A 13,863-nucleotide genomic window follows, 5' to 3' on the forward strand; every position below is an offset into this window, starting at 1 on the left:
AGATATCGTTTAGGACCTTGAGCGTGGCTGAGGTGCACCCATGACCAGCTCTGAAACCAGATTGCATAGCAGAGAAGGTATGGTGAGATTCGAAATGGTCGGTAATCTGTTTGTTGACTTGGCTTTCGAAGACCTTAGAAAGGCAGGGTAGGATAGATATAGGTCTGTAGCAGTTTGGGTCAAGAGTGTCCCCCCCTTTGAAGAGGGGGATGACCGCAGCTGCTTTCCAATCTTTGGGAATCTCAGACGACACGAAAGAGAGGTTGAACAGGCTAGTAATAGGGGTGGCAAGAATTTCGGCAGATAATTTTAGAAAGAAAGGGTCCAGATTGTCTAGCCCGGCTGATTTGTAGGGGTCCAGATTTTGCAGCTCTTTCAGAACATCAGCTGACTGGATTTGGGAGAAGGAGAAATTGGGAAGGCTTGGGCAAGTTGCTGTGGGGGGTGCAGTGCTGTTGACCGGGGTAGGAGTAGCCAGGTGGAAACATGGCCAGCCGTAGAAAAATGCTTATTGAAATTCTCAATTATGGTGGATTTATCAGTGGTGACAGTGTTTCCTATCTTCAGTGCAGTGGGCAGCTGGGAGGAGCTGTTCTTATTCTCCATGGACTTTACAGTGTCCCAGAACTTTTTTGAGTTAGTGTTGCAGGAAGCAAATTTCTGCTTGAAAAAGCTTGCCTTGGCTTTTCTAACTGCCTGTGTATAATGGTTTCTAGCTTCCCTGAACAGCTGCATATTACGGGGGCGGTTCGATGCTAATGCAGAACGCCATAGGATGTTTTTGTGTTGGTTAAGGGCAGTCAGGTCTGGGGAGAACCAAGGGCTATATCTGTTCCTGCTTCTAAATTCATGCTTATTTAAGATGGTTAGGAAGGCATTTAAAAAAAATACCCAGGCATCCTCTACTGATGGGATGAGATCAATATTCTTCCAGGATACCCCGGCCAGGTCGATTAGAAAGGCCTGCTCGCTGAAGTGTTTCAGGGAGCGTTTGACAGTGACGAGTGGAGGTCGTTTGACCGCTGACCCATTACGGATGCAGGCAATGAGGCAGTGATCACTGAGATCTTGGTTGAAGACAGCAGAGGTGTATTTAGAGGGCAAGTTGGTTAGGATGATATCTATGAGGGTGCCCGTGTTTAAGGCTTTGGGGAGGTACCTGGTAGGTTCATTGATAATTTGTGTGAGATTGAGGGCATCAAGCTTAGATTGTAGGATGGCTGGGGTGTTAAGCATGTTCCAGTTTAGGTCGCCTAGCAGCATGAGCTCTGAAGATAGATGGGGGGCAATCAGTTCACATATGGTGTCCAGAGCACAGTTGGGGGCAGAGGGTGGTCTATAGCAGGCGGCAATGGTGAGAGACTTGTTTTTGGAGAGGTGTATTTTTAAAAGTAGAAGTTCAAATTGTTTGGGTACAGACCTGGATAGTAGGATAGAACTCTGCAGGCTATCTTTGCAGTAGATTGCATCACCTCCCCCTTTGGCAGTTCTATCTTGTCTGAAAATGTTGTAGTTCGGGATGAAAATTTCTGAATTTTTGATGGTCTTCTTAAGCCAGGATTCAGACACAGCTAGAACATCCGGGTTGGCAGAGTGTGCTAAAGCAGTGAATAGAACAAACTTAGGGAGGAGGCTTCTAATGTTAACATGCATGAAACCAAGGCTATTACGGTTACAGAAGTCATCAAAAGAGAGCGCCTGGGGAATCGGAGTGGAGCTAGGCACTGTAGGGCCTGGATTCACCTCTACATCGCCAGAGGAACAGAGGAGGAGTAGGATAAGGGTACGGCTAAAAGCAATAAGAATTGGTCGTCTAGAACGTCTAGAACAGAGTGTAAAAGGAGGTTTCTGGGGCGATAAAATAGCTTCACGGTATAATGTACAGACAAAGGTATGGTAGGATGTGAATACAGTAGAGGTAAACCTAGGTATTGAGTGAGATATATTGAGTGAGATATATTGTCTCTAGAAACATCATTGAAAACAGGAGATGTCATCGCATGTGTGGATGGTGGAACTAATAGGTTGGATAAGGTATAGTGAGCAGGACTAGAGGCTCTACAGTGAAATAAGCCAATAAACACTAACCAGAACAGCAATGGACAAGGCATATTGACATTAAGGAGAGGCATGCTTAGTCGAGTGATCAAAAGGGTCCAGTGAGTAGAGAGGTTGGTTGGGTCACGGTGATTTAGACAGCTAGCCGGGCCATCGGTAGCAAGCTAGCATAGGATGGAGGTCTTTTATTAGCCACCTCGTGCGTTTCCGTCGGTAGAATTAGTGGGGTTCTGTGTGGTAGAGGGGATGAATCCAAATCACACAAAAAAACAATAGATATAGTTATAGAGGCCCAAGAAAAAAAATGGTCCGATAGGTCTATTCAGATAGCAGCCGATAAGACAGCTAACGGTTAGCGGACCGCAGATGGGCGTTCAGGTAACGTCGCGACGGAGGAGCCAGCCGGATAACTCCTTCGCGTAGATAATGTCGGTAGTCCAGTTGTGAAGGCCAGGTGGGACTCCGCGTTGGCAGTATAACGGGTCCGGAAAGGTGATTGTAGCCCAGGAGTGATTGATGGAACTCTTCAGCTGGCTAGCACCGGAATAATTGATGTTTGCTCCGGAATCGACGAAAGCCAATTGTCACACGGATAGCAGCTAGCTAGCTGCGAGATCCAGGTATGAATGTCCAGAGTTAGCGGTTGATATCCAGGGACATGGAGAGAAAAATAGGTCCGGTATATTCCGTTCCGAGCCGCGCCGTACAAAACTGGCAATAGATTTTCGAGATAAAGGATAGCTGATGACCACAAACCGTGGTAAGCTGAATACTAACGATTAGCCAGTAAAGAAGCTAACTAGCTTCTGATTAGCTTCTGATTAGCTTCTGGATTAGCTTCTGGTAAGCTTCTATGGAGGATTACAGATTTGAGGTAAATAATACTTTCTTTTTTTATAAATATAAATTGGTGAGGCGGGTTGCAGGAGAGTGTTTTGAAGATGAGTTTATGGAAAATAAAAAAATATATATAAAAAGGTAAGCGAAAAAAGTTGTAAATATATATATATATATATATATATATATATACGGGACACGACAAGACGAGGACAAAATACGTCTGAACTGCTATGCCAACTTGGATTCACATGTAATTATTAGAGGTTTACACCTCGCTTTTTGTTTGGGTTATATCCCTGTGTATTTTATATACGTTTTTGTTTTGGGTTTCGTCCCCAAGACCGAGTTATTGACCATTGTAGAGACAGTCCAGCATCACAAGGACTGTCTCTGCAGACTCGGCAGCCCCATGGACAACATGCTGGCAACCATCCTGCGCTTAGAGGGGAATGTGCAATTCCTCCAGCCCCAGCACCGGCACCAGTCCCCACACCACGACCTGCCTCTGTCCCATCTGAGCCCTCCCGCGGAATACTCGTGTCCTTCCCGGAGCGCTTTGATGGCTCGCCAGCAAGATGCAAATGATTCCTTCTGCAATGCAATCAATACTTATTTTCCACCATAACTTGCAAATAAATTCATTAAAAATCATACAATGTGATTTTCTGGATTTTTTTTCCCTCATTTTGTCTGTCATAGTTGAAGTGTACCTATGATGAAAATTACAGGCCTCTCTCATCTTTTTAAGTGGGAGAACTTGCACAATTGGTGGCTGACTAAATACATTTTTTGCCCTACTGTACATCGTTTGACATGTTTCCACGAACTGTAATATAACTTTTTTGACTTTGTCTGGACCTAGTGCCTGCGCATTTGGATTACTGGACTAAACGCGCAAACAAAGGTATTTGGACAAAAATTATGGACTTTATTGAACAAAACTAACATTTATTGTGGAACTGGGATTCCTGGAAGTGCATTCTGATGAAGATCATCAAAGGTAAGTGAATATTTATAATGCTATTTTTGACTTTGGTTGACTCACAACATGGCGGGTATCTGTATGGCTTGTTTTGGTGCCTGAGCGCTGTACTCAGATTATTCCATGGTGTGCTTTCGCTGTAAAGCTTCTTTTTTTTTAAATCACAGTGGTTACATTAAGGTAACAAGTGTATGATGCACTTGTTACTTTAAGTCTCGTCCCGTGTAATTATTAGAGGTTTACACCTCACTCTTTGTTTGGGTTACATCCCTGTGTATTTCATGTACGTGTTTGTTTTCGTTCACGTGCCTTTATCATGGCATGTTGTATTTTTGGGTGGAATAATTAAACCCCCATATTAGGTATTCCTGCGCCTGTCTCCGATCATTATACATTGTGACAGGATGCCCCTTTCTTGTGGCAACAGGTCACAAATCTTGCTGCTGTGATATTTCACCCAATAGATATGGGCGTTTATCAAAATTGAATTTGTTTTCAAATTCTTTGTGGGTCTGTGTAATCTGAGGGAAATATGTGTCTCTAATATAGTCATACATTTGGCAGGAGGTTAGGAAGTGCAGCTCAGTTTCTACCTCATTTTGTGGGCAGTGAGCACATAGCCTGTCTTCTATTGAGAGCCAGGTCTGTCTACGGCGGTCTTTCTCAATAGCAAGGCTATGTTCACTGAGTCTGTACATAGTCAAAGCTTTCCTTAATGTTGAGTCAGTCACAGTAGTCAGGTATTCTGCCACTGGGTAGTCTCTGTTTTGGGCCAAGTAGCATTCTAATTTTCTCTGTTTTGTAGGAAATTCTTTCCAATGCGTCAAGTTATTGTCTTTTTTCTCATGATTTGGTTGAGTCAAATTGTGTTGCTGTCCTGGGGCTTTGTGGGGTGTGATTGTGAACAGAGCCCTTGGACCAGCTTACTTAAGGGGCTTGTCTCCAGGTTAATTTCTCTGTAGGTGGTGGCATTGTTATGGAAGGTGGTTGTAGAATTTAACAGCTCTTTTCTGGATTTTGATAATTAGCGGGTATCGGCCAAATTTTGCTCTGCATGCATTATTTGGTGTTTTACGTTGTACACAGACAATATTTTTTGCAGAGTTCTGCATGCAGAGTCTCAATTTGGTGTTGGTCCCATTTTGTGAATTCTTGTTTGGTGAGCGGACCCCAGACCTCACAACCATGAAGGGCAACTGATTAATGTATTTTTATCCTGATCCTAAATGTTATGTCAAATTTGTTCATTTTGATGGCATAGAAGGCCCTTTCTGCCTTGTCTCTCAGATCATTCACAGATTTGTGGGAGTTACCTGTGCCGCTGATGTTTAGGCCGAGGTATGTATAATTTTTTTGTGTGCTCTAGGGCAACGGTGTCTAGATGGAATATGTGTTCATGGTCCTGGAAACTGGACCTTTTTTGAAACACCATTATTTTAGTCTTACTGGGCCCAGGTCTGACAGAATCTATGAAGAAAATCTAGGTGCTGCTGTAGGCCCTCCTTGGATGAGGACAGAAGCACTAGATCATCAGCAAACAGTAGACATTTGATTTCAGATTCTAGTAGGGTGACCGGGTACTACAGACTGTTCTAGTGGCCTCGCCAATTTGTGGATATATATGTTGAAGAGGGTGGAGCTTAAACTGCATTCTTGTCTCACCCCCCAGCCTGTGGAAAGAAATGTGTGTGACTCCGGGATGCTGGCCTTCTAGGCAGAGTTGCAAAGAAAAAGCCGTATCTCAGACTGGCCAATGAAAAGATTAAGATGGGCAACAGAACAGACAATGGACAGAGGAACTCTGCCTAGAAGGCCAGCATCCCAGAGTCGCCTCTTCACTGTTGACATTGAGCCTGGTGTTTTGTGGATACTATCTAATGAAGCTGCCAGTTGAGGACTTGTGAGGCGTCTGTTTCTGAAACTAGACACTCCAATGTACTTGTCCTCTTGCTCAGTTGCGCACCGGGGCCTCCCACTCCTCTTTCAATTCTGGTCAGAGCCAGTTTGCGCTGTTCTGTGACGGGAGTAGTACACAGTGTTGTACGAGATCTTCAGTTTCTTGGCAATTTCTCGCATGGAATAGCCTTCATTTCTCAAAACAAGAATAGATTGATGAGTTTTAGAAGAAAGTTATTTGTTTCTGGTCATTTTGAGCCTGTAACCGAACCCACAAATGCTGATGCTCCAGATACTCAACTACTCTGAAGAAGGCCAGTTTTATTGCATCTTTAATCAGGACAACAGTTTTCATCTGTGCTAACATAATTAAAAAATGGTTTTATGTTGATCAATTAACCTTTTAAAATGACAAACTTGGAATAGCTAACCCAACGTGTCATTGGAAAACAGGAGTGATGGTTGCTGATAATGGGCCTCTGTATGCCAATGTAGATATTCCAGGAAAAATCTCCCGTTTACGGCTACAAAAGTAATTTACAATAATGACAGTGTCTACACTGTTTTCTGATCAATTTGATGTTATTTTAGTGGACAAAAAAAGTGATTTTCTTAAAAAAAAAACATTTCTAAGTGAGCCCAAACTTTAGAACGGTGGTTTATGTGTGTTTGTGTGTGTGTGTGTATATATGTACAATTGATGTCGGCTTACATACACCTACGCCAAATGCATTTAAACTCAGTTTTAACAATTCCTGACATTTAATCCTAGTAAAAATATCCTTAATTAGGTCAGTTAGGATCACAACTTTATTTTAAGAACGTGAAATGTCAGAATAATAGTTTATTTCAGCTTTTATTTCTTTTATCACATTCCCAATGGGTCAGAAGTTTACATACACTCAAATAGTATTTGGTAGCATTGCCTTTAAATTGTTTAACTTCAGTCAAATGTATTGGGTAGCCTTCCACAAGCTTCCCACAATACTTTGGGGGAATTTTGGCCCATACCTCCTGACAGAGCTGGTGTAACTGAGTCAGGTTTGTAGGCCTCCTTGCGAGCACACGCTTTTTCCGTTCTGCCCATTTTCTACAGGATTGAGGTCAGGCCTTTGTGATGGCCACTCCAATACCTTAACATTGTTGTCCTTAAGCCAACTTTGGAAGTATGCTTGGGGTCATTGTCCATTTGGAAGACCCATTTGCGAACCAAGCTTTAACTTCCTGACTGTTGTCTTGAGATGTTGCTTCAATATATCCACATACTTTTCCATTCTCATGATGCCATCTATTTTGTGAAGTGCACCAGTCCCTCCTGCATCAAAACACCCCCACAACATGATGCTGCCACCCTGTGCTTCACGGTTGGGATGGTGTTCTTCAGCTTGCAAGCCTCCCCCTTTTTCCTCCAAACATAACGATGGTCATTATGGCCAAACAGTTTCATCAGAACAGAGGACATTTCTCCAAAAAGTACGACCTTTGTCCCCATGTGCAGTTTCAAACTGTAGTCTGGCCTTTTCATGGCAGTTTTGGAGCAGTGTCTTCTTCCTTGCTGAGCAGCCTTTCAGGTTATATTGATATAGGACTAGTTTTACTGTGGATATAGATACTTCTGTACCTGTTTCCTCCAGCATCTTCACAAGGTCCTGCCGTTGTTCTGGAATTGATTTGCACTTTTTGCACCAAAGTACGTTCATCTCTAGGAGACAGAACACGTCTCCTTCCTGAGCGGTATGACGGCTGCGTGGTCCCATGGTGTTTATAACTGTGTACTATTGTTTGTACAGATGAACGTGGTACCTTCAGGCGTTTGGAAATTGCTCCCAACAATGAACCAGACTTGTGGAAGTCTCCAATTGTTTTATGAGGTCTTGGCTGATTTCTTTTGATTTTCCCATGGTGTCAAGCAAAGAGGCACTGCGTTTGAAGGTAGGCCTTCAGAAGCTTCTAAATGACATACTTTTCTGGAATTTCCAGAAAGCAAACTCTGTCAACCGTGTGTGTGCATGTGTGTGCACGTGTGTTTGTATGTTGGCATCAGGAAAATATAGGATGTGGTGTGTGTGTGTGTGGTGGGGGGGGGTAATCGTGATTTTACATACTTTCGAGGAAAATAAGGCACGTTTCTCGACACATTAGCAACCGTGTGAAGCAGCATGACAACGTGAATGGGATTGGTTAACAGTCTACTCGGTGGGGTTTTATACGTTTCTTCATTCATTGGATTCCTATCTCCTTTCTATAATATCTCTGGCATGCACCCTGGACTAAAGAGGCACACAAGTAAGAAAAATGTGCTAGACACTCGTTAAATTACATATTTCTCGAGGTAGGGATATTGCAAAAATATGATCAATGGCTCATTCGAGAGAAGACATCCTCTCGTGTTTCGACATCGGACAGTAATCTGACATGTACTGTATGAGTGACTAAAAGTCCTATTTCTATTAACTTCCAATGTAGTGAGAGCGACTTTATCACAGCGCTACGTCATACCGGACGGACTTCTGCCTACTTGAACGGCAATAAATCAGATACACGTGAAAACATGAAATGACACGGAATGAATGAAACATCACTCAGAGATGCACAAAAACAATATACCGTTCAAAATGAGTGAACCTTTCCATTAAGTGGTCCAGAAAAAACCTCCCTAGCAATGTTATCAGTGCAAATACCCCAGAGCGGGATTCGAACCCTGCTCTGTAGCCTACTAAGCTAAAGCCTGTGCTGCAAGATGTTTAAAGGCACAGTCAATTTAGTTTATGTAAGTTTCTGACCCACTGAAATTGTGTTACAGTGAATTATAAGTGAGATAATCTGTCTTTAAACAATTGTTGGAAAAATTACTTGTGTCATACACACAGTAGATGTCCTAACCGACTTGCCAAAACTATAGTTTGTAAACAAGAAATTTGTGGAGTGGTTGAAAAATTTGTTTTAATGACTCCAACCTAAGTGTATGTAAACTTCCGACTTCAGCTGTATGTATATGTGTGTATATGTAACGATCTTCTTCATCTGATGAGGAGTATGAAAGATCGGACCAAAACGCAGCGTGCTAAGTGTACATTTTAATGAAATATTACTGAACACTGACTACAAAATAACCAAAGTGAAACAATGAAAATCGAAATAGTTCTGTATGTTGAATCACAGACACAGAAAACAACTACCCACAAAACCCATGTGGGCAAGAGCTACCTAAGTATGGTTCTCAATCAGAGACAACGACAGACAGCTGTCCCCGATTGAGAACCATACCCGGCCAAAAACAAAGAAATACAAAAACATAGAAAAAAGAACAGAACGCCCACCCTAGTCACACCCTGGCCTAACCAAAATAGAGAATAAAAAGCCTCTCTATGTGATAGTACACGCCCCCCCCCTCCCCCAAAGGTGCGGACTCCGGCCGCAAAACCTGACTCGAAAGGGGAGGGTCCGTGTGGGCCTTCTTACGGCGGCGGCTCGGGTACGGGACGTGGACCCCGCTCCACCTCAGTTTTGGCCCACTGAGGTGGCGCCTCTGGAGCGGGGACCCTCGCAGCGGGCCCCGGACTGAAGACCCTCGTAGAGGGCGCCACTGGACTGAGGCGCGCCTCTGGACTGAGGGGCTGCGATTCTGGCAGCTCCGGAGTGAAGGGCGACTCTGGCAGCTCCGGAGTGAAGGGAAACTCTGGCAGCTCCGGAGTGAAGGGAAACTCTGGCAGCTCCGGAGTGAAGGGCAACTCTGTAGGCTCCGGAGTGAAGGGCAACTCTGTAGGCTCCGGAGTGAAGGGCAACTCTGTAGGCTCCGGAGTGAAGGGCAACTCTGGCAGCTCCGGAGTGAAGGGCAACTCTGGCAGCTCCGGAGTGAAGGGCAACTCTGGCAGCTCCGGAGTGAAGGACGACTCTGGCAGCTCCTGACTGACGGGCGGCTCTGGCGGCTCAGGACAGGAGGGAGAACCTGGAGGGAGGAGACGGAGAGACAGCCTGGTGCATGGGGCTGCCACAGGACCCACCAGGCTGGGGAAACCTACAGGAGGCCTGGTGCGTGGAGGAGGCACCGGATGGACCGGGCTGTGGGGGAGCACTGGAGCTCTGGTGCGCAGCCTTGGCACCACTCCTCCAGGCTGGATGAGCACTTTAGCCCGGACCCTCCAGAGTGCAGGCACAGATTGAACCGGGATATGGGGGAGCACTGGAGATCTGGTGCATACCACTCGCACCTATCCCTTATGCTCAATGCCCACATTCGCCCGGCACGGGCGGAGCGCAGGCATAGGGCGAACTGCACCCTCCCAGCGCCCCCGAGACACAGCACCCAGTGCCGGCGCAGGATACCCTGGCTGGATGCCCACTCTCGCATGGGATTTGCGAGGGGCTGGCCTATAGCGCACTGGGCTATGAGCGCGTACTGGCGACACCGTGTGCTTGACCGCATAACACGGTGCCTGACCAGTACTACGCTTCTTCCGGTAAGCGCGGGGAGTTGGCTCAGGTCTATCACCTGTTTCCGCCAATCTCCCCGTGTGCCCCTCCCAACATTTTTGGGGGCTGCCCCTCGTGCCTGTTACGCTGCCTTACCTCGTATTGCCGCTGCTCAGCTTTCAGCCTCCAGTACTTCCTTAGGGTGGCGATATTCCCCAGCCTGTGCCCAGGGTCCCTTACCGTCTAGTATCTCCTCCCAAGTCCAGGTGTCCAGAACCCTCTGCTCCTTGTTACCATGCTGCTTGGACCTCTTTTGGTATGGTAGTTCTGTAACGATCTTCTTCATCTGATGAAGAGTATGAAAGATCGGACCAAAACACAGCGTGGTAAGTGTCCATTTTAATGAAATATAACTGAACACTGAATACAAAATAACCAAAGTGAAACAATGAAAATCGAAACAATTATGTATGCTGAAACACAGACACAGAAAACAACTACCCACAAAACCCATGTGGGCAAGAGCTACCTAAGTATGGTTCTCAATCAGAGACAACAACAGACAGCTGTCCCTGATTGAGAACCATACCTGGCCAAAAACAAAGAAATACAAAAACATAGAAAAAAGAACAGAACGCCCACCCTAGTCACACCCTGGCCTAACCAAAATAGAGAATAAAAAGCCTCTCTATGGCCAGGGCGTGACAGTATATATATATATATATATATATATATATATATATATATATATATATATATATACACAGTGGGGAGAACAAGTATTTGATACACTGCTGATTTTGCAGGTTATTCTACTTACAAAGCAGGTAAATGTCAAATTTCTATCATAGGTACACTTCAACTGTGAGAGACGGAATATAAAACAAAAAAACTGAAAATCACATTGTATGATTTTTAAGTAATTAATTTGCATTTTGTTGCATGACATAAGTATTTGATAAATCAGAAAAGCAGAACTTAATATTTGGTACAGAAACCTTTGTTTGCAATTACAGAGATCATATGTTTCCTGTAGTTCTTGACCAGGTTTGCACACACTGCAGCAGGGATTTTGGCTCACTCCTCCATACAGACCTTCTCCAGATCCTTCAGGTTTCGGGGCTGTCGCTGGGCAATATAGACTTTCAGCTCCCTCCAAAGATTTTCTATTGGGTTCAGGTCTGGAGACTGGCTAGGCCACTCCAGGATCTTGAGATGCTTCTTACAGAGCCACTCCTTAGTTGCCCTGGCTGTGTGTTTCGGGTCGTTGTCATGCTGGAAGACCCAGCCACGACCCATCTTCAATGCTCTTACTGAGGGAAGGAGGTTGTCTCGCGATACATGGCCCCATCCATCCTCCCCTCAATACGGTGCAGTCGTCCTGTCCCCTTTGCAAAAAAGCATCCCCAAAGAATGATGTTTCCACCTCCATGCTTCACGGTTGGAATTGTGTTCTTGAGGTTGTACTCATCCTTCTTCTTCCTCCAAACACGGCGAGTGGAGTTTCGACCAAAAGGCTCTATTTTTGTCTCATCAGAACACATGACCATCTCCCATTCCTCCTCTGAATCATCCAGATGGTCATTGGCAAACTTCAGACGGGCCTGGACATGCGCTGGCTTGAGCAGGGGGACCTTGCGTGTGCTGCAGGATTTTAATCCATGACGGCTTGGTGTGTTACTAATGGTTTTCTTTGAGACTGTGGTTCCAGCTCTCTTCGGGTCATTGACCAGGTCCTGCCATGTAGTTCTGGGCTGATCCCTCACCTTCCTCATGATCATTGATGCCCCACAAGGTGAGATCTTGCATGGAGCCCCAGACCGTGGGTGATTGACCGTCATCTTGAACTTCTTCCATTTTCTAATAATTGCGCCAACAGTTGTTGCCTTCTCACCAAGCTGCTTGCCTATTGTCCTGTAGCCCATCCCTTGTGCAGGTCTACAATTGTATTCCTGATGTCCTTACACAGCTCTCTGGTCTTGGCCATTGTGGAGAGGTTGGAGTCTGTTTGATTGAGTGTGTGGACAGGTGTCTTTTATACAGGTAATGCGTTCAAACAGGTGCAGTTAATTCAGGTGATGAGTGGAGAACAGGAGGGCTTCTTAAAGAAAAACGAACAGGTCTGCGAGAGCCGGAATTCTCACTGGTTGGTAGGTGATCAAATACCTATGTCATGCAATAAAATGCAAATTAATTACTTAAAAATCATACAATGTGATTTGCTGGATTTTTGTTTTAGATTCCGTCTCTCACAGTTGAAGTGTACCTTCGATACAAATTACAGACCTCTACATGCTTTGTAAGTAGGAAAACCTTCAAAACCGTCAGTGTATCAAATACTTGTTCTCCCCACTGTATATATGGGCAGGTGTATATCCCTCTGTGTTATGGTTCAGTGGACACACCTCAGTGGCAGTCAACCCCCGGGCTACAAAGCCTGACACTCCAAACCGCTGACCACTATTGCTTCAGTTATACACGGACGAACAAATACCCTGCCCCTCTCCTCTCCCTGCACTCTCACCAGGGGGACCCAGGGGTCTTCAGCTCCATTCTTGGAAAAAGCTACTGGGCTGGAACAAAAATGCATACCCATTATCTTTATAGTACTGGATTTGGAGACCCCTGGGATTCACATTGCAGTGGATAGACTTCCTACAATACGACAGACAATATCTCTACTGTCTCTCTCTCTCTATCCAAGACAAAGATACGGAATCGCCTTTATGAGCGTGGTGACAGTTGGCCTTGGAGAAGAGGAGGAATGGAGAAGTGGGGGTGGGGCTAGATCAATAAAGACATCTGTATATTATCTGTGACATAACATTGTCACTGCCCAGGAGTGGTGGAACACTGCTGTGTAATCATGTGGCGGTTGCTCCATACTGAGTGCGTGTGTGTAGTAATTGGGTCGTGTTTCCTCCTACATAGTGAGAACAGTAATACCCTGCCGCTAACCATAAAGACACATGCATCAAATTCAAATTCAGTTGGGGAATAATGACTGGACAGCAATACAGAGAGCAAACTCTGTCAACCGTGTGTGCATGTGTGTGCACGTGTGTTGGCATCAGGAAAATATAGGATGTGGTGTGTGTGTGTGGGGGGGGGGGTGTTGTGGTATGACGGTGGACCAAGCTGGTTTCAACATGATATAAATGGCTTTTGTTACAACAATACAAATCTTTCCCGAGATGTGAGATAATTAACTTGTTCTCTGTAATATCGTATCGCTTTGGAATCGAGATTTTACATACTTTCGAGGAAAATAAGGCACGTTTCTCGACACATTAGCAACCGTGTGAAGCAGCATGACAACGTGAATGGGATTGGTCAACAGTCTACTCGGTGGGGCGTTACACGTTTCTTCATTCATTGGATTCCTATCTCCTTTCTATAATATCTCTGGCAACGGCACCTCCTTTAAGAGGTCCAGAAAAAAACTCCCTAGCAAAATTATCAGTGCAAATACCCCAGAGCGGGATTCGAACCCTGCTCTGTAGCCTACTAAGCTAAAGCCTATGCTGTGAGCTACTACCTATTTTTTCTACTCCGTTACACAGACCACACGAAATGGGATTCAAACCCAAGTCTCCAAAGACTGTGAGCCCATCGAGCTAAAGTCTTAACCCTAGGCCGTGAGCTACCACAGAGTCTTCTACTTCTGTAACACG

At 45.0% G+C, this 13,863-nt stretch overlaps 1 protein-coding gene across 3 annotated transcripts in view; it reads right to left on the bottom strand.

The window, feature by feature from the left end:
* Window positions 1-13,863, bottom strand: part of LOC135510524 (neuroligin-2-like) — a 329,641-nt gene that overhangs the window by 264,109 nt on the left and 51,669 nt on the right. For 2 of the 3 annotated variants that reach the window (XM_064931531.1, XM_064931528.1), the window contains exon 2: window positions 10,430-10,535. The exons of the other annotated variant lie outside the window; for it this stretch is intronic. The gene's annotated coding sequence lies outside the window, so the exon portion shown is untranslated. The remainder of the gene's footprint in view (window positions 1-10,429; window positions 10,536-13,863) is intronic. 3 annotated transcript variants of the gene reach the window in all.

Source organism: Oncorhynchus masou, chromosome 23 (genome assembly GCF_036934945.1).
Source record: "Oncorhynchus masou masou isolate Uvic2021 chromosome 23, UVic_Omas_1.1, whole genome shotgun sequence".
In the NCBI taxonomy this organism is placed as follows: domain Eukaryota; kingdom Metazoa; phylum Chordata; class Actinopteri; order Salmoniformes; family Salmonidae; genus Oncorhynchus; species Oncorhynchus masou.